This window comes from Podarcis liolepis, assembly GCF_965112155.1.
Source record: "Podarcis liolepis genome assembly, chromosome: 1".
Classification (NCBI taxonomy): Eukaryota; Metazoa; Chordata; class Lepidosauria; order Squamata; family Lacertidae; genus Podarcis; species Podarcis liolepis.
In genome coordinates, this window is record NC_139554.1 from 104,365,183 (window position 1) to 104,386,241 (window position 21,059).

At 39.7% G+C, this 21,059-nt stretch overlaps 1 protein-coding gene across 2 annotated transcripts in view; it reads left to right on the plus strand.

Annotated features, from left to right (window-relative positions):
- KCNJ3 (potassium inwardly rectifying channel subfamily J member 3) overlaps positions 1-21,059 on the plus strand; it is a 118,111-nt gene that overhangs the window by 51,472 nt on the left and 45,580 nt on the right. The window lies entirely within an intron of this gene.

Genomic DNA, 21,059 nt, shown 5'->3' on the forward strand with positions numbered 1-21,059 from the left:
GATGATCAATTATTTATCCAATGGCCAATGTAAAATAATGAAATCCTAAAGCCAGTTCACACACTCAATCCTGTGGGCCACAGCTGTTAAAAATAGCTGCAGAAACTCCTCCTGCACTACTGTTGAAGAAACTGTAGAAAAATCCTCTTGCAGTACTGGGAAGTTGTCCCATGAAGCATTTGTAGAATCCGTGTGGGAGAGGGACATATCTAACAAATCTTTAAAAATAAAGCACTCTCAATTGATGCAAGGAGAGATTATCAGAGATCTGCTATTTATCCAGATTGCACAGAAATTAGCCTCAGGCAAAGGAATCATTACCATTAAAGATTTATACACTAATACTTGCAACTTTGGCAAACTTGTAAACGAAGTACTGTATAGAAAAGTTTTTGGGGAACACAGAGCTCACCCTGTCAAAATGTGCTAATAGGATTCGATTGGTGTACTAGATCCTTTTATTTAACTTCAAGAGGGTTAGATCTTAATTCTATTAGATATGCTGTGTGATCCTCTATGTTTATGCTGAAGGAATATAAATAACTTTGAGATACTTGGGGCTTGAAGAAATCGAGCTGAACAGCAATATCCTCTAGACCATTTCATTAACTGACCAAATGAAAGTCACTATGTTGATTTTGAGACAGGAGCATTTTACTCTCTGAATCTGTAAAAAAAGGTTTACTATTTGTGAACACTCGCCATATTTTTCACTCTATAACACGCACGTAGTTTTTAGAAGAGGAAAACAAGAAAAAAAAATATTCTGAATCAAATGTTGTACTAAACTATTTAATAAACAACCGGTATATCAGAATCATATTACAACCATGTATGACATCCATTGATTATAATGGGTATTTTATCTGTTGTGTTGCATCTTGAATAGATAATTCAAACATTCAAAATGCTTCTTGGTGTTACTGTTGTCAAGCGATAAACATACATGTGTGAACTAGCTGGAAAGTGTGGCAAATTTAATCATTCAGGATTTCACAACATAATATCCATGCTTCCCTGAGATATTCATATTGAAAGGTTGGTAAAAAGCACATTGGCTCTCAAAAACTCTTACAGAATTGGTTAAGAAATAATTTGTGATCCTTAGGCAAGATTTAGCCCCTTATTCCTTTTTAAAATATGAAAGTCAATTCAGGCTAACAGTGCTATTACATAAGAAACACAATGGAAGTTCCACAAGAAAATTGCCTCAGACTGAATCATTCTAAAATGAAAAGCATGCTTCTCCATTCTGAAAAGCCTTAGGGCTTCTCAAATGGGCCATGATGAGTTTTTACAGGCTCTTCCTTGTAGCTAAGATTTTCTCAGCCACTTTACAGGTAACAGGAACAATAAAAGGGCTTAAGAGACCCAATATTTTGTGGGTCTCTCCTCCTTTCTAGTTTCTCTTGAGAGAGAATGAAACTGTTAATGTTACCTTGTAAACCTAGGCTAATCTGTGTTTTGAGATAATTACATTCTACAAAGGAAATTCTAGCCACACACCTTATTGAATAACAGTAGAACTTTGCCATTCTTCATTCAAGCTGTAGTAGTGCTCTCCCCCCCCCCCCGAAAACCTAATAGTTAAGATATAAATGTGTAGTGGTGATGAAAGGCAGCAGGGTTTGTGATTTCCTCCCACCCCACGCTTTATTGGATCATAGGCTAGGGGATAGGTTGGACTGGTAGGACGGTTCTGTTTTAGGACAGAATATATTTCTCTTTGTTAGAGCCAAAACAGTTTGGTTTTTTCCTCATTTAGGCTGGAGGCCTGTGGCTAAAGTTAGATGTCATGTGGTAGACGTATAATCAGGTTTCCTATACAGTGGTACCTCGGGTTACATACGCTTCAGGTTACATACGCTTCAGGTTACAGACTCCGCTAACCCAGAAATAGTGCTTCAGGTTAAGAACCTTGCTTCAGGATGAGAACAGAAATCGTGCTCTGGCAGCGCGGCAGTAGCAGGAGGCCCCATTAGCTAAAGTGGTGCTTCAGGTTAAGAACAGTTTCAGGTTAAGTAATGACCTCCGGAATGAATTAAGTACTTAACCCGAGGTACGACTGTATGGTGGTTCTTCACTTCAAAGCAACTGCATTGGGCTAATATTTTGATCAAGGAGGCAGTATTAGAGATTACCAGCTGTGCCTGGTCAAAAGGCACTTTGTGCCAGGGAGGATACTACAGAGGTAATGTACTCCAGTCAAGAATTGGTAGTGCATCTTGGTCGAGCCGAGAAATTACCTAACAGTTTCTCTGCCTTATCTGAGTTGAGTTTCAGATTTTTGGCTCTTAAGTAGCTTGTTACGGTACTGTAAAAAAGCACATGCAAGAATTGCCTCTTTAAAAATCCAAATAAAAAGAAAGAGGGGGAGAAAAAATGGTTTAAAGACATTGCTAGCTGACATAATAAGATTCCATCAATTCTAACTTAAATGTATAGATTAATATAAGCAGTCTATGGGTAGTATTCAACATAGCACAAGGGAGGTCTTTCTGTCAGCGTGAACATTTCTGTTAGCCCAAAGGAGGAGGAGGAGGAGGAAGACGACTAATAATAATAATTTATTTATACCCCGTCCATCTGTTTGGGTTCCCCCAGTTATCTCCCCTTTCTTTCCCCATCCACTGTTCAGGGGGTGGTTCTCCCAACCCCCCAGAGAAGATTTGGAGGAGGTGCTACAAGGAGTTATTGTGCTTGCTTCCACTGGTGGAATGGCCTGGTTGAATCAGGCCCCATATGTCCAAATAGGTATAGATACTGTAGCATGAGCTTTGAGAGTCGACCTCCATCTCATAAAGCAAGCTCTTGTTTATCAGAGCTCATGCCACAATACATTTCTTACTCTTTAATGAGAAATTTCAAAGGTGTTACTCTGCTGCAGCAAAATCAACATGGAATCTCTGGGCACCTTGGAGGAATAACAAATTTATCGTGGGATAAGCTTTTGTGGACCAAAGTTCTCTTGGGTCACCTAAGGGCATGCAGGTATAATGGGAAGTTGTTTGTTTGTTTACAAAGTGAGGCCAGAAGGCCAAGCAATGGAAGAGTATTAGTACAGTGGTGCCTCGCAAGACGAAAAGAATCCGTTCTGTGATTCTCTTCGTCTAGCGGTTTTTTCGTCTTGTGAAGCAAGCCCATTGACGGATTAGCGGATTAGCGCTATTAGCGGCTTTTAGCGGCTTATCTGCTGATCGGATCAGCTGATAAGCGGATTAGCGCCTTAGAAAAGGGGGGGAGGGGAAAAAACCAGCAGGAACTCGCAAGACATTGTCATCTTGCGAAGCAAGCCCATAGGAAATTCGTTTTGCGAAGCACTTCCAAAACGGAAAACTCTTTCGTCTAGCGAGTTTTCCGTCTTGCGAGGCATTCGTCTTGTGGGGCACCATTGTACTTGGGTCATAGTAGATTTCAGAGCACAAATGAGTACAGAATATAAATTTCTGCCTAGCAGCCATTGGTGACAAATAGACGTAGCAAAATTAATGAACACCAGTTCTTTAGCAACCTAACAGCTCTCAGGATTTGTTAAGACCAACCTCCACCAAGTCAAATTTGCTAATAGAAACCCAAACTGAACTCATGACAGTCTCCTCCTGAGAATTTTGTTGCTGCTGTTGTTTTTAGTTGTTTTCAATGTTTAAGGCCGATTACAAAATGTCCTGGGAGACTGACATTTTTGCCCACTGGTTTCTGAGAAGTTCCCTTTTTTATGTCTATCCATAAAAAAATGGTTATACTCAGAAATTAGTGAGTGAACATTTCAGTCTCCCAAGACATTCTATAACAGACCTTAAGGTTGCTAAACTATAAAAAAAGTGTGAACGGCTGGTTCCAGTGTGGAGCTGCCAAACTGAAATTAATCAGCAGAATTCAGACATTAAAAATTGCAGCTCTCAGATTATTGGGAGCAGTTGGGGAGCAGATTATTGGATTTGGCTAGTTTGCCTTATCCATATATTCCTCATCATGCCTAGGCCATTGAAGTTGTCCAAAGAGTGTCTCTTGTGGGTGACCTAGCCATCTGAAGAGTCGAAGGTCACTAAACGACCAAGAGCCTGTTTAGTGGGGGCACCGTAGCTGGGTGATGTATGATGTAATTGTAGTATTGGAGTTGCTGTAAATATGTACTATTTTTTAAAGTGTTGAATGCAGCTTCACAGAAGGCGTTAGTTCATACTATGTGTAGGCATGATATAACAGCTGTCAAATAGGTTTTTTAGGGTTTGGAAGCCACACAGAAATATTTCAAAGTGTGTTAATCGGATATGAAAGACGGGGAAAGTGTAAGCACCACGAGAACCTTTTTCTCGGTCTCTAGCCAAGATTAGTGCCCCAAGACAAAGGTATCTGCTCACAGAAGAAAACTTCTGTGTTGTCATCCTTTTTGGGATTGGGAACTAGACGTGATTATGGTTCCTTTTGGTCCATCCCTTCTAGCATTACCAAGGTAAACCTTACTGCTTTGGGATAAAATCCACGATGACAAACAGGTGGTCAGTAGTGTCATTTCTGACAGAGGAGAATACTGAGATGGAGTCTGGTCTTTCTTTGTCTCGTCCCTCAGCAAGTGATTGGCACTGATAAAGTTGCTTCCCCTGCCTATTCCATCTCATTGCCTCTCATTATTTTAATACTATCTTTAAAAAGGGAAAGAGATAAAGAGATCTACATTCAAAATGTAAAAAAGCTATCCCCCTTTGCTTGGCATCACTATTAGGACAGGAAGAATTCAATAAGCATTATTAAATTTTGCTTATTTCAGGACTATCTGTATATATTATTCACGGTTGTACAACTTGTTTGCTTTTATGGGGATTTGCATTTGATTTCGAAAAAATAAACAAGAAATTAAATGAGGTATGATACAACAACAGCTTGTCTCCTAGCAACACCATAGATACATCTACATTGTGTTAATATAAGTGAACAGTCTCTCCTGGCATGGCACCATTTGCCCAAACTTTAATTTCGTTTTTAACAGGATGATCATGACTGGTCTTCTCAGCTGTATTTCTGTAATTAGCTGCTAAAATATTGTTACAGTTAGCTAGCCAGTTGCTGTCCTGCTTGAAATGTTGTTGTACACTGTATAATGAACACTGTAGGAGGGAGTTGAAAGGGGGAAAAAATGAAATGGTTATTTGCAGACATCTCTGCAAGTAAGTAAACAAGCCTCCCATTTTAAGGTTCCTAACTTAAATAGCATCAATTAATGTGCCCCATAAAATATAGTAATGAATTTCAACCTGAGTACATTGTACAGTGCTCAGACATGGAGGCCATAAAGTCTCGAGTTGACCCAACCTCTGTGCGGATATTGAAGTCACCCAGGATTATCATGTAGGGTCCTACAACAGGATTCCTCAACCTTGGCCCTCCAGATGTTTTGAGACTACAATTCCCATCATCCCTGACCACTGGTCTTGCTAGCTAGGGATCATGGGAGTTGTAGGCCAAAAAAACATATTGAGGGTCGAGGTTGAGAAAGCCTGTCCTACAACAATACCCTACAGACTGACAAGTGGATACAAAAGGCTGGTGTGAGCAGGTGTTTAGGGCCTCATAGATCAACACCAGGACCTTGAGAACAGTATGAAAACCAGTGGAGCTCTCTGCACTGGTGAGATGTATTCCTGACAAGTAGTTGAAGATCTGTAGGGTTCAGGAAGGGTGAGCATTGGGACATGGATGTATATCCAGGTTCATTTGCATTTGCAATATGTTTGGAATGCTGCTTACGTGTATGGCTCTTTCTTTCTGATGCAGAACATCCTGCGTTTCTTTAAAATATGCCAATAGTTTTGTGTTTTGTCAAATTTCAGTCTGGAACGGTGCGTTTTGAATATGCATGCCACAGAATGGAAAATCTAGTGTATCAAGAAACCTAGAATTTTTGCACCAGTGCCTGCAAAAATGAACCAACTGTGGCATTTGTTTCAGTGATAGTCATCCTATGAAGATGTTAAGACTACAGTAGTAAAATGTGTTTGAGTGCACTTGGGATATTATCACGAGTAGAAAATTGTACTATAAATGTATTTAATAATTAATACTGCTTTCATAAAGGTGTACAATACGACAGAAGGACATTCAATCTGCAGTGCAGCAGTCCTTGTAGAATAGCTTCTAAAAATATCCCTTGGCTCTCAGGAGAGCAGTATCGTTATTTCATTACCCATGAGAGCATGCACAGATGCTACCATATAAAACTTTCAGCATAAAAGCATATATCTTCCATAATGGTGAAATATTGTGGCTTCTGCTTTTTTTCATTTATACATCAAATATTGAAATTAAGAAGTGCTTGTATTTGCATGATGAGACAATTCTGGGCAGTCTTGATAACATTTCTCACATGGGGACTGCTGGTTCCCCCTCCCCCTTTTATTAAGGGTGATATTCAGCTAACCTTTACTCAAGAGTAGACCCATTGAAATTAATGGCCCTAAGTCAGGTTTAGCAGTGGGTCTGCTCTGAGTAAAATATAGCTGGATACCAACCTTAATGCTTTTTCTCATCCAGTTACTGTATTGACTTGGAAAAGATCCAGAAGATATTGTAATCCTCATGCCCTGAATGGCAAATCTACTCCCACCATTCTCTCAGAGTGTGTGGCATATGTCGTGAGGCTGAAGGTGGCACTGCCAATTTACTTTTGGCCCCTTCTCTCCCTCCCACCCCCACCCCTTCCCCCACGATATGAGAGTGCTTATTGAATTAATAGCTGATGCCAAGGGCCAATGATTATTATTATGTTTTTATATAGGTTGGAAGCTGCCCAGAGTGGCTGGGGCAACCCAGGCAGATGAGGGGGGGGGAGAGTACAAATAATAAATTATTGTTAATTATTCATGAAACAACCACTTACACTGGCTTTCCTCAACACCCCTCTAGAATTTAGAGAATGCCTTTTCCTCTTTAATCTACTTTGCCTGGACAACACGTAGTGCTTTTCTACCAGCCAAAGTGGTTCAAGTTATTTTTGTGAAGACCTGAACTTTTTTTACATCAACTCATTTTGGACTAATTTGAAAGTTGCTCTAGTATATACCAAGCCCCCTTAAAGGATTGCATCATATTATCCAGTTTATAACACAAGCAGATCACAGAAGTGGGTCAACTGCTGTGACCCAGAAGAGTCTGTGAAATAAGGGATCTGTTTTAATAGGGGGCATAGGAGCCACCTTTTTTGCAGTAAAATAAAAACTGGGGGTTTGGGGGGTTTTTTAGAATATTGTTCCAGAATGATAGCTAAATAGTGATGGTGTCATGTAGCACTGTAACAAAAAAAATAAAAATTTAAGTGTGGAAAGGCTCTAAGTGTCGATAATGATATAGACTAGGCTATAGCTGAGTAGTATAGCATGTACTTTGCAAGTACAAGGTCCCACATTCAGTCCCCAGCACCTCAAATTAAAGGATCTCAGATTGCAGTTATGGAAAAGGGGAAAAAAGACTGCTTGTGATTTTGGAGAACCATTGTCAAGCTTGGAGCAAACAGCAATGGAGTAACTAGTCCAATGGTCTGATTATGTACAAGCCCAAACTAAATGAGATACCATTCATGCAGTTGGTGGTTGCACTTTTTAAAAGGAAAGGGCATGTGTGGAGCCTCCTGATCCATATTGGAACCCGGGTGCAGATAGTATGGGGGCTTCCATTCTTTGCCACCTACCTAAGTTCGAATCCACCTGCATTGAGGGAAGGGAGCTCCCATTTGTGAATAGTTGTGCATCTTCTCTGGCCCTATGGCAGCTTCCTATGCTCATATGGTCTAGGTGGTGGTGTTTGCATTAACTCTGCTTGCAGGGGGTTGTATAGGTAATGGCTCCCTGTTGCTGATACAAAGCCTACTTCGAATTGCTACACACCACATAACTCCTCAAAGTGAATGTGTACTCCCATTATCATGGATGATAGTGATGCATATATTTTGCAAAGAGACAATTGAAAAGAAATCAGTAGATATCTTGCTTGCCTCTGTTTCTTCTATCAAAGGCAATAGCTTCTTGATCAGAAGGCCACTGTATTCCTTAGCTCTGCACATTTTCTCATACATTAAAAGCTTTTAAAAATAATGTATTAATGAAGATGTCAGTGTGGGTTTCCTCTGGTGTTTTGTTTAGGAGAAGTTGATTCAGTGTGATAGTTTTATGTACATTGGGTGGGGGGAAGAATAGTACTGTCTACAGCTAGTATTTCATTCCACTTCCAAAGCATAAATTATTCTTTTCATCACTCAAATTTACTTTTTGTTGTTACCTTGTTAATTGTTTGAAATGGTCCTCCTCTGTTGGCAATATCATTTCATAGACTCGTAGGATTGTAGAGTTGGAGGGGACCCCAAGAGTTGGACCCCTTGCAACGCAGCGCTCAAACCCATGACCCTGAGATTAAGACTCTCGTGGTCTACCCAGCTGAGCTGTTTGAGAACTAAAGAAATACTGGTGTGCTATTTTTATTTTTGTTTTTAAATGTGAACATAGTTCCCACTCTATAAAACAGTCTTGTGCACCTAAAGTGACTGGTAGGTTACCTGTTCATAGTAATGTCAGCGTTTCCACATATATGAACTTCTTACACCAGATGATTTTGAACAAATGTATTAGGCATTGTTTAAAAACAGTACCCACTACTCAAACATGTTGGCAGAGAAGATGGGGCGTTGTCAAGTCTGGGTAAGAAATGCTCTTTTATTTTCAACCAACATGCCTGTCAATCAAGAGAATGAAGAGAATGTGGAGGGAGATTTGCAGAGGAGGGAGATAGTCCCTTAATTCTGTTTAGCTCACTTGCTGTGCTGACTTTACTGTCCCATCTTCTCTGCCGATACCTCTTGTCAGGGAAGAGGGCAAGAGAAACTCTTGCAATGTAAAGCTCCTTTATCCCTGGTAAATGATGTGCTGCCACCCAAAAAATTGAATTATTGAATCTGACAAACAAGAACTGCAGACGTCCAGTCTTGATTCATTGGTAAAAGGGTGTCCCAATAAGGCTCACTGGACTTGAATGTGTGATACAATGGTTACAAGATCTCAAACCTCTTCATTTAGTACAGTTCAGAAGACAAAATGTCCTGAGATCCTGTATCAAAGCAGACCTCCCAATTATCCCTTTGCACAGCCATTCAGATATGCTATTCCAGGTGAGGTGTGGTAGCTTCTGAGTGACTGTATTTGGTACTTCTTTGCTTAACAGGCTTGGAAGTAACAAAAAAGAAGAAGAATTTGGGGGCTTGGAGGTGACAGAAAAGATGAGGATTTGGGGGCCCAGACTGCAGGGCACTGCATGCTCCAAAACAGCTTCTGATTGAGAATTGAATTTGATATAATAAAAGTTCGCTTTATGTAGCATTGTTATATAAGCATAATAATCTTTAAAATGCCCTGTCGCTGTACCAGAGCCAAATACCAACTGGGTAGATTGGCAGCCCAGTTATCCTGCAGTCCTGCAAGGATAGGTATTTTTAGATACAGAATATAACATCTTTGCATTTGTAAGTGCATCTCTCATGCATTCTTAAAGCCTTGAAGTGCAGCTTAGCACTCTAACAACGTGCAAAAGAGAGAAACAAGGCATTAAGAGTGCTCCTAGTGGAGCTAATCATCATGTTCTTCCTCATTCCCCTGTTCATATTGTTTTTTGGCCTTAGCTATTTTACAAAGAAACTACCAAAACGTTTTGGCTTTTTGCATCCATTGCAGAGTATTGGAGATGCCCCACCCCCGGCCAATACACACACATACTTGCTTCCATTCTTCTCTTAACCCTACATGCATATTTTCAGTTTTCTTGGCTAGATAGGTCATTGCCACTGCATTCTTTTCCGTGTCGTATGAGAGAGCAATCACTCAGCCAGGGACTATTCCAAAATGAACATAATATTTCTCCATCTGTTATTATCTAAGGCCAGTTTCAGACGATGATGATGAACAATCTCCTGTTTGCTTCATTTTGCTGTTCTTGAATGCTTATGTAACAGCTTCATAGCCCTGAATGAAATTCTGTCCCTTACGAATAGGTAGGGGTGTGTGTTTTTTCTCTCTCTCAGCAACTGTCTGGGCTGTCAGTCATCACTTGACAAATGCAGACAACTCTGTTGTGAATGAGTTCAAAATGTGCTCCAATGAATGACTTCTTATGCATCAAGCACCCCTTGTTATTGTTTTTTAGGTTTGCGGGGTTTATGAGGTTATTGCAGTGGTTTGTCTTATAGGTTCATTCTTAAGTGCAATAAAGGGGCTGCACACAATCTCTGCTACTAAATAAGTGGCCCAAAAACCTTGCGGTCACAAATCTGTGAGAATTGGCCCTCAGTTCTATAACTATAGGATTCAATCTGCTGCAAGTGAGCATTGGATTTGTATGCACATAAGCACTGAAATCCTCAAGGAAAGCTAATTCATCCTGAAATATTTAGTGCAATAGGTTTACGAGGTGAATGGTTAGCGTCAGTAAGTGGATTTGCGGCTCAGTAGGTCCCAATATATATATCATTTAGGGTAGTATATAGTCTTGATAGCAGATGGATTTTTTAAATTACAATTTGGGGTGGTTATAGTAAGGTTATGTCACACCTCACTATATGTTGTTTAAGATCCAAACTTGGAGTGGATTTAGCCTAAGATAGTTGGAGACTGGACAGCCATCTCTTGCTTCTCTTGCAGATGTTCTCCCTCTGGAGTTTGAGCAAGGGGTTAAACCAAATGGCTTACAGGGTTTCCTCCAATTCTATGCCTGTATGGAATATTCCTCATTACATTGCATAGAACACATACAGTGACTTACTGCTCGTGGTCTTTCAGAAGAGACAGCTCTCACTATAAATGATTGTTTATTTCCACTTGTTACATTCAAAATGTAACTTTGGTGGGTTTGTCAACTGAATACAATTTAGAGCATTCAAAAGCCTGTGTAAAGTCTGTGTTTCACTGATGACGCTGCCCGGGAAGAGCACTAAAGGATCAAAGTGGTGCATCATTAGGTGTATAAAATCTCTTGTGCATCATTAGCTGTATAAAACAATTTTATGTTTTGGGTTCTGTCATAATAGCATGACCTGTTAAAATTGAAAGCAAAACATCCTTAATCCTCCCTGCTGCTTGTTCCTCTTTAAAGAAAAGCAATTGCATTTTTTGTGTTAAACTGTGTAAAAAAGGGCTCCTTAATATTTAAAACATTCATTTTTAGCTGTTCTGTGAGCATGTGGCATCCTCTTGCTTAAGATGCATCCCAAACCTGTGCACTGACTTCAGTGAAATTATTTATGGGAAATAGCAATTCAGGACATTCATCTCCTGACAGTTTTTAATTTCAGAATAAAATATTTGAGGGAATATGTAAGGAATATGGAATGTTGTGTAGTAAGTAATCCAGTATAGCTTTTGCTCCTTGTATTAGTTTTATGCCTACCCTGTGTGCCAAAATAAGACCTGAGCTGTACACTTTATGCTGAGCATCTAAAAACAGTGTGCTTTACTTGTTTTGATACGCTGAAAGCACAATGGCAGCTCTCTGTGTGGTTCCCCTGCAAAAAGGCAGCCGTTGCTTATTTCTGAGCAAAGGGAAATGGAAGATGCTGTCTTCCTGAGCAGAGCATCGCAAGGTACCTGCAGAGGGTGCTGTTGAAGTGTGTGGCTACTAATTAGCTAGCATGGCCTCACACAGGCATGGGCCAGTACATCAACAGTCTGTGCCAGGCACCGCTATCTGCATAGCTGTCAACATACAGATTTGAAAATAAGGGACCAGCAGCCTTGAAAATAATAATTTTGCAAGCACAGGTATGTTCAACTTCTGAGCCCCTCCGAGTCAAAGGCAGAAAGCCTAGCTAGCAGCGAAACGAAGCCACAAGCAGTGGTTCCCACAGCGCAGCAACCCGGCAAAGGGGATGCAGCAAGAAAAACCACCGTCACCTCTCCGCTGGGAAGCGCTGAGCAAAGGCGAGTCCCCAGGCAACGCGGCCGATTTGATCGGCACAAGGCATGCAAGCTCCACCCCCCAGTCGTTCTTAGACTCTTTATTGGGTGAGCAACACAGCCAGGCAACACAGTTGGAGCCTCCCTCCTCCCTGGCCAGCAGGCAGGGAGGGAAATGAGCTGCTTCCTTTGTAACCCGGGAAATTTAAGGGACATCATCAGTAAGGGACAGCAACGGGACACGGCGTTGGGATAAGGGTTTCCTGCCAAATAAGGGACGGTTGACAGCTATGGCTATCTGCTCAGCAGCAAAGTGCTTCTATATCTCTGTAAAGGTTGCCCAAACCATCCAGAGCAGATTTTGGGGGCACATGGGGGTGGGCGCTGGAGGGGGAAAGGAGAGGTCGGGTAAATCCCATTGTGCAAGTAGAATGCCACAATTCAATATGGTAGATTTTTTAGTGCAAGGTACTTTTAGTAAAGTATCTCTGAAACAGGAATATTTCTAAAATACCGTAAGTCCATTTCAGAAAATGATTTGCTCCATTGCCCAAACGAAAGAGGCACTTTTTAGTAGCAGAGACAGTTCTGAATACCATACATTCCCCCTTGATTCATACTGGTTTAGATACCACCACGGTAAATGTGGAAATGAATGGTTTGATTATGCTTGTAGGAAGCTGAATAGATGGATGGGGGAAACGCTTAGGTCCTATTGTAATAGGTTGCAATTGGGATTTCCATACTTTTTGAAGTGCAGCTTATTTAATCTGCAATTACACCGCTTGCTGCTGGTTTATTAGGTTTGCCTTAGAATGCTTTGCAGTTCTTTGCTTTATATAACATAAATGCAAGTTGAATATGCCCTGGAAATCCAGTGCTTCATGGTCTGTTGAATCATTACATAAGCTTTTCCTTACCTTGTTAATTATTTTTAAAACACAGCTTTCTATTGCACTTACCAAAAATGTGTTCCAGGAGATGTGATTTATTGCTTAAGCCACAAAATTTGTTCTTCATCCAAGATAAAACAAAAGCATTGATATGGAGCACAATAAGGGTTGTGGTTATCAGTGTGAGGTCTGTGCTCAGAAACATTGTCAACACATTCCAAGAAAAGTGCCTGAATGTAGGCACTAATTAATTCATCTGTGAAACTCTCTGGAATTAAAGCTACATTCTGAAGGAGCTTTCTAATTGAGAGTAAATGCCTCATTAGTGCTGAGCATTTCAACCTGAGAACATCAGAAAAGTCAAACAGAATAATTAATAGCATTTGGGTAATGGAATAAACTAGTTACAGATGTGCATCCAGCAGTTGAGGCGATTAGATTTTAGAGTTAACCGGTCCTAAAGCAGTGGGGGTAAGTAGTCATGAATTTTTACAAAAAAATAAGAAAATATGCTATACTGAGAAAGGAGAGCAGTAATTAATCAGTTACAGCTGCAGTTGTCTGTCTGCTTACATTAGATTAAACCTGTGTTTTATGTTTTATTTTCTTTGAGTGGACATGTATAGGATTGTACTGTAAATGTGATAAAAGGAATTGCAAAGGCTTTTTGATGTGGCATCTCTAAAATACTTGGGTTGGGGAAAAAATACATGCCCAAACAATTACCCTGTTCTCTTTGTTGTAACAGTAACACTTGGTCATTATGATGTTGCCAATATTACAAAACAATTACAAAATGGTGGCTAAAATTATGATCAGTAGGTGAATTACTTTTCACTTAGCAAATGTGGGAAAAATTAAATATAATGTTGAATGGAACCCTTATTAAATATATCTATTTGTATATCTCCCTGTGCCAGAATCTAGGAAGGCTATGCAGATGAGAAGATAAAAACAGACTTGTTTTTAAATCACTACTATTTGATGATATGAGGCAAAGTAAACAGGGAACAGTCTGGGATACAACTGGGACAGAGGGAAACCTGATATTTAGCTCCGAGTTCAGTGGTGCCCCTGAGTGTAACAAGTCAAAATTAGGAGTTGATGTGTAGCAAAAAACAAAGCGGGTACACTCAGAAGTCCTATTGAGTTCAGTGGGGAATACATCTCATTTGCTGGGTTTAGGATGGTACACTTAGTCTCACTGACAAAGTTTAGCCCATGATTCTAAAAAAAAATTGCACTACAGCAATTGTCTGATGATGAAATACTAAAAACACAAGACAATCCTTATGGGTATCATTTGCAGAGGGCCATAGCTTAGTGATAGAGCATCTACTCACATCCATGGCATCTTCAGGTAGGGCCAGGTGTGCCCCCTACCTGAAACCCTGAAAAGCCACCATCAGTCATCTAGACAGTGCTGAACTAGATGGGCAAATGGTCCAGGATTACACAGCTTCCTGTGCTCCTAACCCTAGTGGTTATACATGTAAAGAGGGCTCCAAATGGAAGAAAAACAGGGCCATGTTACTGCCATCCATAGGCCTAATGCATCCAAGAGTGGAGGTATAACATAGCCATCATGGCAAAGAGCTATTGATAGCCTTATCCTCCCTGAAAGTGTCTAATCATCTTTTAAAGTCAACCAAACTGGTGACCAAATTCAGTGGCTGAACTGCATGGTTTATGCAGAAGTACTCCTTTTGTCTGTCTTCCAACACTCGGTTTCATTGCATGACCTTGAATACTGGTAGTCACTGAAGACTGATTAATGCACTTCCTTTGGGGGGTGGGGTGATAAAAGCCAATTTGGCATAATAGATTGCGAAATTTCTCTTCATCCAAGTTATTTTGATGCTATAGTTACTTAACTAATAGCTATTTAAAACTCAGCCATATTAACACCCACATTACTGTTTTGTTCTTTGAAAAACATGCACAGTACTGGCAATGTGACTGTTACATAAAATCTCTGTGGAGGCTTTGCAGTTGTAGCATGTTAGTGAATTAATTCAACATGGAACAGATAAGAATTTCTTGTGTGCCATATCAAGTGGTGTTTCCAGCTGTCAGAGAGAGTTTTTAAGTTCATTTGGGATTTCATTTGATATTTTTAATTTATCATGTTGCCAGTCTCAAGGTGTTGGGTTTTTTTTTGTTTGTTTTTTGTAAAGTAAGAAAATATTGTTAATTGTCAGTGGTTCAAGAGTGTGAGAGATCTTAGTGTCCTAATTTGCACTTTTACTGTAAATATTCTGACTCCTTGCACATACTTGTTTAAAAAGTGTTGCATTGTGCGATTAATTTCTGACTTCATAAGTTGTGTCATGTTACATCACCTATATCAGGGGTAGCAAACGTCGTCACCTCCAGATCTTAATGGATTATCAACCCCAAGCTTTTTGAAAGTACACAGTGTCAACTGAATCACTGCTATCTATTCTTGTTGACACTCTCAAATAATAAGATAGTGAGATAGGACTTATTCTTAAAGAAGCCATGTTGGGTCAGCCTCAGCAAGACTTGTTCCTCTATATGTTTGCTAATATGTCAATGCATTCCACCAGCTTTCCCAGAACAAGCATTAAGCCAACAAGGCTGTAGTTTCCAGGATCCCCCCAGAAGCCCTTTGCAAAAATTGATGCTGTCTTGGCCACTTTCCAGTTCTCAGGTACCAAGGCTGATCTTCGGAAGAAGTTGTATATTTTTGTTAGCAGAGACGAACTCTCAGCTAAATGCCATCTGGACCTGTTACTCCTACCACAGCAGTAGGAAGTTATGATACATTCTTATCTAAATGTGTTAATTCAGCTGAGGAAATAACGTATCATTAAAGAGCTAAGAACCATTCAAACCAGGGGTCAGCAAACTTTTTCAGTCTGTCCCTCAGACCTTGTGGCGGGGCCCGGACTATATTTTGGGGAAAAAATAATGAATGAATTCCTATGCCCCACAAATAACCCAGAGATGCATTTTAAATAAAAGGACACATTCTACTCATGAAAAAACATGCTGATTCCTGGACCGTTCGCAGGCCAGATTTAGAAGGCGATTGGGCCGCATCCGGCCCCTGGGCCTTAGTTTGCCTACCCATGATTCAAACCATCACTGGGATGGTTTTCATTTTGTGTATGTGCATGTAAGAGAGAAATGCTTCAGTCATTTGGAATGGGAGACTCAATTAAGAGTATTTATTTTTAGATATACCCCTTTCATTATCAAATTCCAAGGTACAATATACAGTCGTACCTTGGAAGTCGAATGGAACCCATTCCGGAAGTCTGTTTGACATCCGAAACATTTGAAAATCAAATTGCACCTTTTGATTGGCTGCAAGAAGCTCCTGCAGCCAATCAGAAGCCCCGTCAGACATTCGGCTTCCAAAAATAGTTCGCAAACCAGAACAGTCACTTCCGGGGTTGCAACGTTTGGGAGCCCAAACATTTGAGAACTAAGCTGTTCAAAAACCAAGGTACGACTGTATATTGAAACAAAATATATTTAAAGGTAGATGTATTAAACAGTATATATTAAAACACAGTAATGTGAAAATATCAGTACAGTAAAACACAACAGAATACACACACACTCCCTAAAGGTTAGATTTTAAAGTCTGTGCATACTTGACAAAAAAGGTCTTCAGCTGATACCAAAACTCAATTAAGATTGGTGCCTTATAACATTGTAACTTATAACAAGAAGTCTGCAAATGTTGGCATGCATGTTAAATATGTGCAACATCTACATCTCCTTGTAAAAATAATGCAGCCTGTGAAAATACAAGGAGTATTTTCAATGTAGGAATTCAATGTTCAGAATGCATGTGATACCATTGCTTATTTTTAAAGAAAACAGTAGACTACTGTTTGAATTAAACCATTGAAATAAATTATGTCCTTAGGGAACGAAAGTGTTCCTTTGTTTTATCTGTATCATATGATTAGGTGTGTATGATAGTATGCTCTTTAATATTAAGCAGATGCTTAGTTTACAAAATAACTAAAGGAATATATATATACTCCTTTCATTTTTCTTCTTGTCTCCTGCTTGAATTTCCTTTCCTGCCACTTGATTTAATCATGGTGATAGTTATGCCTGCCTCACCACTGACTAAAGAAAACCCTGGCTATCTTCATAACTAATGTTTGGTTATCCATTTAAACACTGGTTTCAAAATCTAGTTACAGAGCATTCTTACTTAGCACTGAGCATAGCTTGGGCCATGAAGATTTAACTTGTCTGAGAAGTTAGGGAGCATGCAAATACATGTCATATTGCCAGTCTAATCATGGTTAGCACGTTGGGAACATTACACCTACGCAAGCCTATTGATGATATTTTCCATAAAAACTTTCATTTCACAAAATAGGAAAAGCTCATAGTGTCATTAACACTATAGAATTCATACCATAGAAGTGAAATGGTACATAGGTAGATACTTTGCTGGTCACTGGAATTTCTTGGTGTCACCTCTCCATTCTGTCATAAAGACCTTCTGCACCCTTCATTGTCTGTTAATATACAGTGGTACCTCAGTTTAAGAACAGCCCTGTTTACAAACGATTCAGTTTACGAACTTCTCAAAACCAGAAGTAGTGTCCCAGTTTGTGAATTTTACCTCGGTCTACCAACAGAAGCTGAATGGTGGAAGGGCACCGGCAGCAGGAGGCATCATTAGGGAAAGCACATCTTAGTTTAAGAACGGTTTTGGTTTAAGAACAGACTTCCGGAACGGATTAAGTTCATAAACCGAGGTACCACTGTATAAGTATAAGTAGAAGGCTGATGAGTACTAGGGTACCCATGTAAGCTACACCTGATGAAAATCTCTCTTCTGTACAGCTATAAAAGATGCCAGAGATCAGTCCTCTTTGTATCTATCCATCTTAATAAATACCTTGCACGTGTGTGTGTATATATGTATGTGTGTATATGTGTATATATCTCTATCATCTATCTATCTATCTATCTATCTATCTATCTATCTATCTATCTATCATCTATCTATCTATCTATCTATCATCTATCTATCTATACCGTGGTACCTCAGGTTACATACGCTTCAGGTTACATACGCTTCAGGTTACAGACTCAGCTAACCCAGAAATAGTGCTTCAGGTTAAGAACTTTGCTTCAGGATGAGAACAGAAATCGTGCAGCGGTGGCGCAATGGCAGCAGGAGGCCCGATTAGCTAAAGTGGTGCTTTAGGTTAAGAACAGTTTCAGGTTAAGAACTGACCTCTGGAACACATTAAGTACTTAACCTGAAGTACCACTCTGTGTGTGTGTGTGTGTATATATATATATATATATATATATATATATATATATATATACATACAGTGCTTTTTTCTGAGGGGACGCAGGGGTACGCATACCCCTAAGCATTTTGTGAATCTTTGTACTTTTGTCCATTTACTGTATTTCCCCTGATTTGAACTATAAAATGGTGATTTTCTTGAGTCAAAATGAGAGTACCCCTAAACATGTTTTTTTTAGAAAAAAGTTGTGTGTGTGTGTGTGTGAGAGAGAGAGAGAGAGAGAGAGAGAGAGAGAGAGAGGAAGGGAGGGAGGGAGGGAGGGAGGGAGAGAATTCCTAGCTTTTCTTGAAAATGGTACCTTTCCATTCGCTTTATTTCCTTGCATTCTCCTGCTTCCTTCCCTTAAAGCCCACTGCAGTGTACAGTAATAAGCAATAACCCCATAATGACTTTGGAAATATTTTCTTAGGGCACTGTCGAACACTTAATTCTGATTCATCTTCTTGTTGTTTCAAACTGACAACATAAGAGTAATGGTAAATATTGCTCTGCTTTTTATGGTTATAGTCCACTAAAGGTAGCAAAAAGTGTACTAATTACATCCCGAAAGGTTTCTCTGTCTTGCTTTATGGCTCTTACAAACATTAAAGCTATTGATGTTTGCTTAATTAATACTGAAGGGTACCCTTAAATCCTTTGTCATTTTGCTTTTATATTTCAGTTCGATTTATCCCAAGGCTTTTCAGTAAGGTTGATATTAAGCTTAAAATGTGTCCTTTTATTGCATATTCTCACAACAATTTAACGGAGGCCTTCAAGGCATCTAAAATAATTCAACAATTAAAATAAAAATCAAAGTTCAAGGATCAGCATGAAAAGCAATACCCAAAACAGTAAATTTGTCTATACAGTGGTATCTCGAGTTACAAACGCCTCAGGTTACAAACGCTTCAGGTTACAAACTCCGCTAACCTGGAAGAGTTACCTCGAGTTGAGAACTTTGCTCCAGGATGAGAACAGAAATTGTGAGCTGGCAGCGCAGCAGCAGCAAGAGGCCCCATTAGTGAAAGCACGCCTCTAGTTAAGAAAAAATTCAGGTTAAGAACGGACCTCTGGAACAAATTAAGCTCGTAACTAGAGGTACCACAGTATAAGACAGGCTTAAAAAGCACCGTTCTTAGCTAATGCTGTAAAACAAGGTTTCCTGGGCTGAATTTCACAATCTGGGTGCCACCTTGAAGAAGTCCACCAGGAACAAATGAGATCTTAGGTGGGCTTTTAAAAAAGAAAGAAGTTAGTACCATTTTTAGGACGCTTGAAGAAGAGGGAAACTGAAGGTAAAGAAATTCAAGTCTGCAAAGGCCACCAGTATGCTTGGTGGAAACATGACATTAATTGTGTCCAGTTACACCTACGAGAGTTCTCAGTGTACACAAAAATACTGCTTATTTAAGAATTTCAGCCAGTGTAGTTTACAGAGTGAAGAGAATATCACATTTGGGTTGGAGACTGAGGTTCAAATGCTTACTTGGCTATTAATGATTCTGTGCATCTTGGGCAAAAAATAATAATATCAGAAACCTTGCATGATTTCCTCCTAGGAGGACCAACCCTTGTAAAGACAAATGGTAATCTTTAATCAGTGAAGCCCCGGTATAAGGCAGGAAAGTAATCGAAACAAATACATTTTGAGCCAGTGATTTCTGTTGTGTGCTTCATTTACAACTAAATGCATCTACCATGTGCTCAGATGCTCTCTTTTTTGCATTCCAGCTGCATTTTAATTGCTAGTTCAATCACAAAACAGATCCCACACTGGGAATTATCTGAGGTGAATGTTGACTTTGCACACCAGTTTTCAGTATTCTTATTTTTCAGCAGGAAAACAAAATCAAAAAGATATTGACAGGCACATCGTTCTGCCTTCAAAATCACAGCTTGCAATGTAGACTAAGAATAATATCCAGTGTCACACCAACGTAGACAGTGGGACTTCTTCCTCTGCTCCCTCTTGCAGCCTTTCATGCCCCCAATCTACTCTGAAGGGACCCCCAACAATCTAGAGCAGCAGGGGTGCCAACTTGAATGAAATATTGTGGGGGCCCAGGTAAGCCCCACCCCACATGATGCAGTGCACACACACCATTTGAATGGGAATTCCAATCAACTTTGTGGAAGCCCAGCCTCCTCAAATATTATATTGTGAGGACTGAAGCCCCCACGACTCCTATGTAGAGTAGTTTGGGGGCTGTGGGAGGGACTGCATAGAGGAGAGGAGAGGAAAGGAAAGTCCCATTGCATGAGGGAAAAGTTACTGTGCAAATGGGCTTTTTTGCAGACTTCTCAGAAGAAGTAGTAGTTATAATTTATTAATAAATGATTAGAAGCTAGTGAAGATTTAGGTGCATTGAGCCAGCACTTCAACCAATATAACTTAAAAAATCAATAAATGGAAAAATCCATTGGAAGAATGAAGAAAGTTGACATTAAAATTGGGGTCATTGTGAGCATACTTCTCTTTTAACTTTTAGTGCTATGATCTCTGCAATAATAGCCAAGTAAGTGTATAATAGCCAAGTTAGTGTATGCTCGCATGCAATAAATGGCCTTCAATCGTGGTTGAACGTTAAGTTCAATGAATTACCAAAGGAGAATGTTCAGTCATCCATATAATCCCACGAAGAAGTGTCTATAGGGTAAACAACTGAAGAAAGAAATTTATCAACATACTATCAGGTACAGAATCAGAGTTGGAAGGAACCCTGAGGATCATCTAGTCCAACCCTCTGCAGGGCAGGAACATTTTCCCTTTCTCCCAATTAAAATATGTGGGTAGGTAGGTGAATTTTGTTTATAACCAATTGGTTTTATTTGATTCTTCATTCAACATATATCCACATTCAAGTTCTACCACAGAAAATGCAAAAAAAGTATTTTTATCCTTTGAATAATAAGCAGGGCTTGGTTCAAAAAGCAAT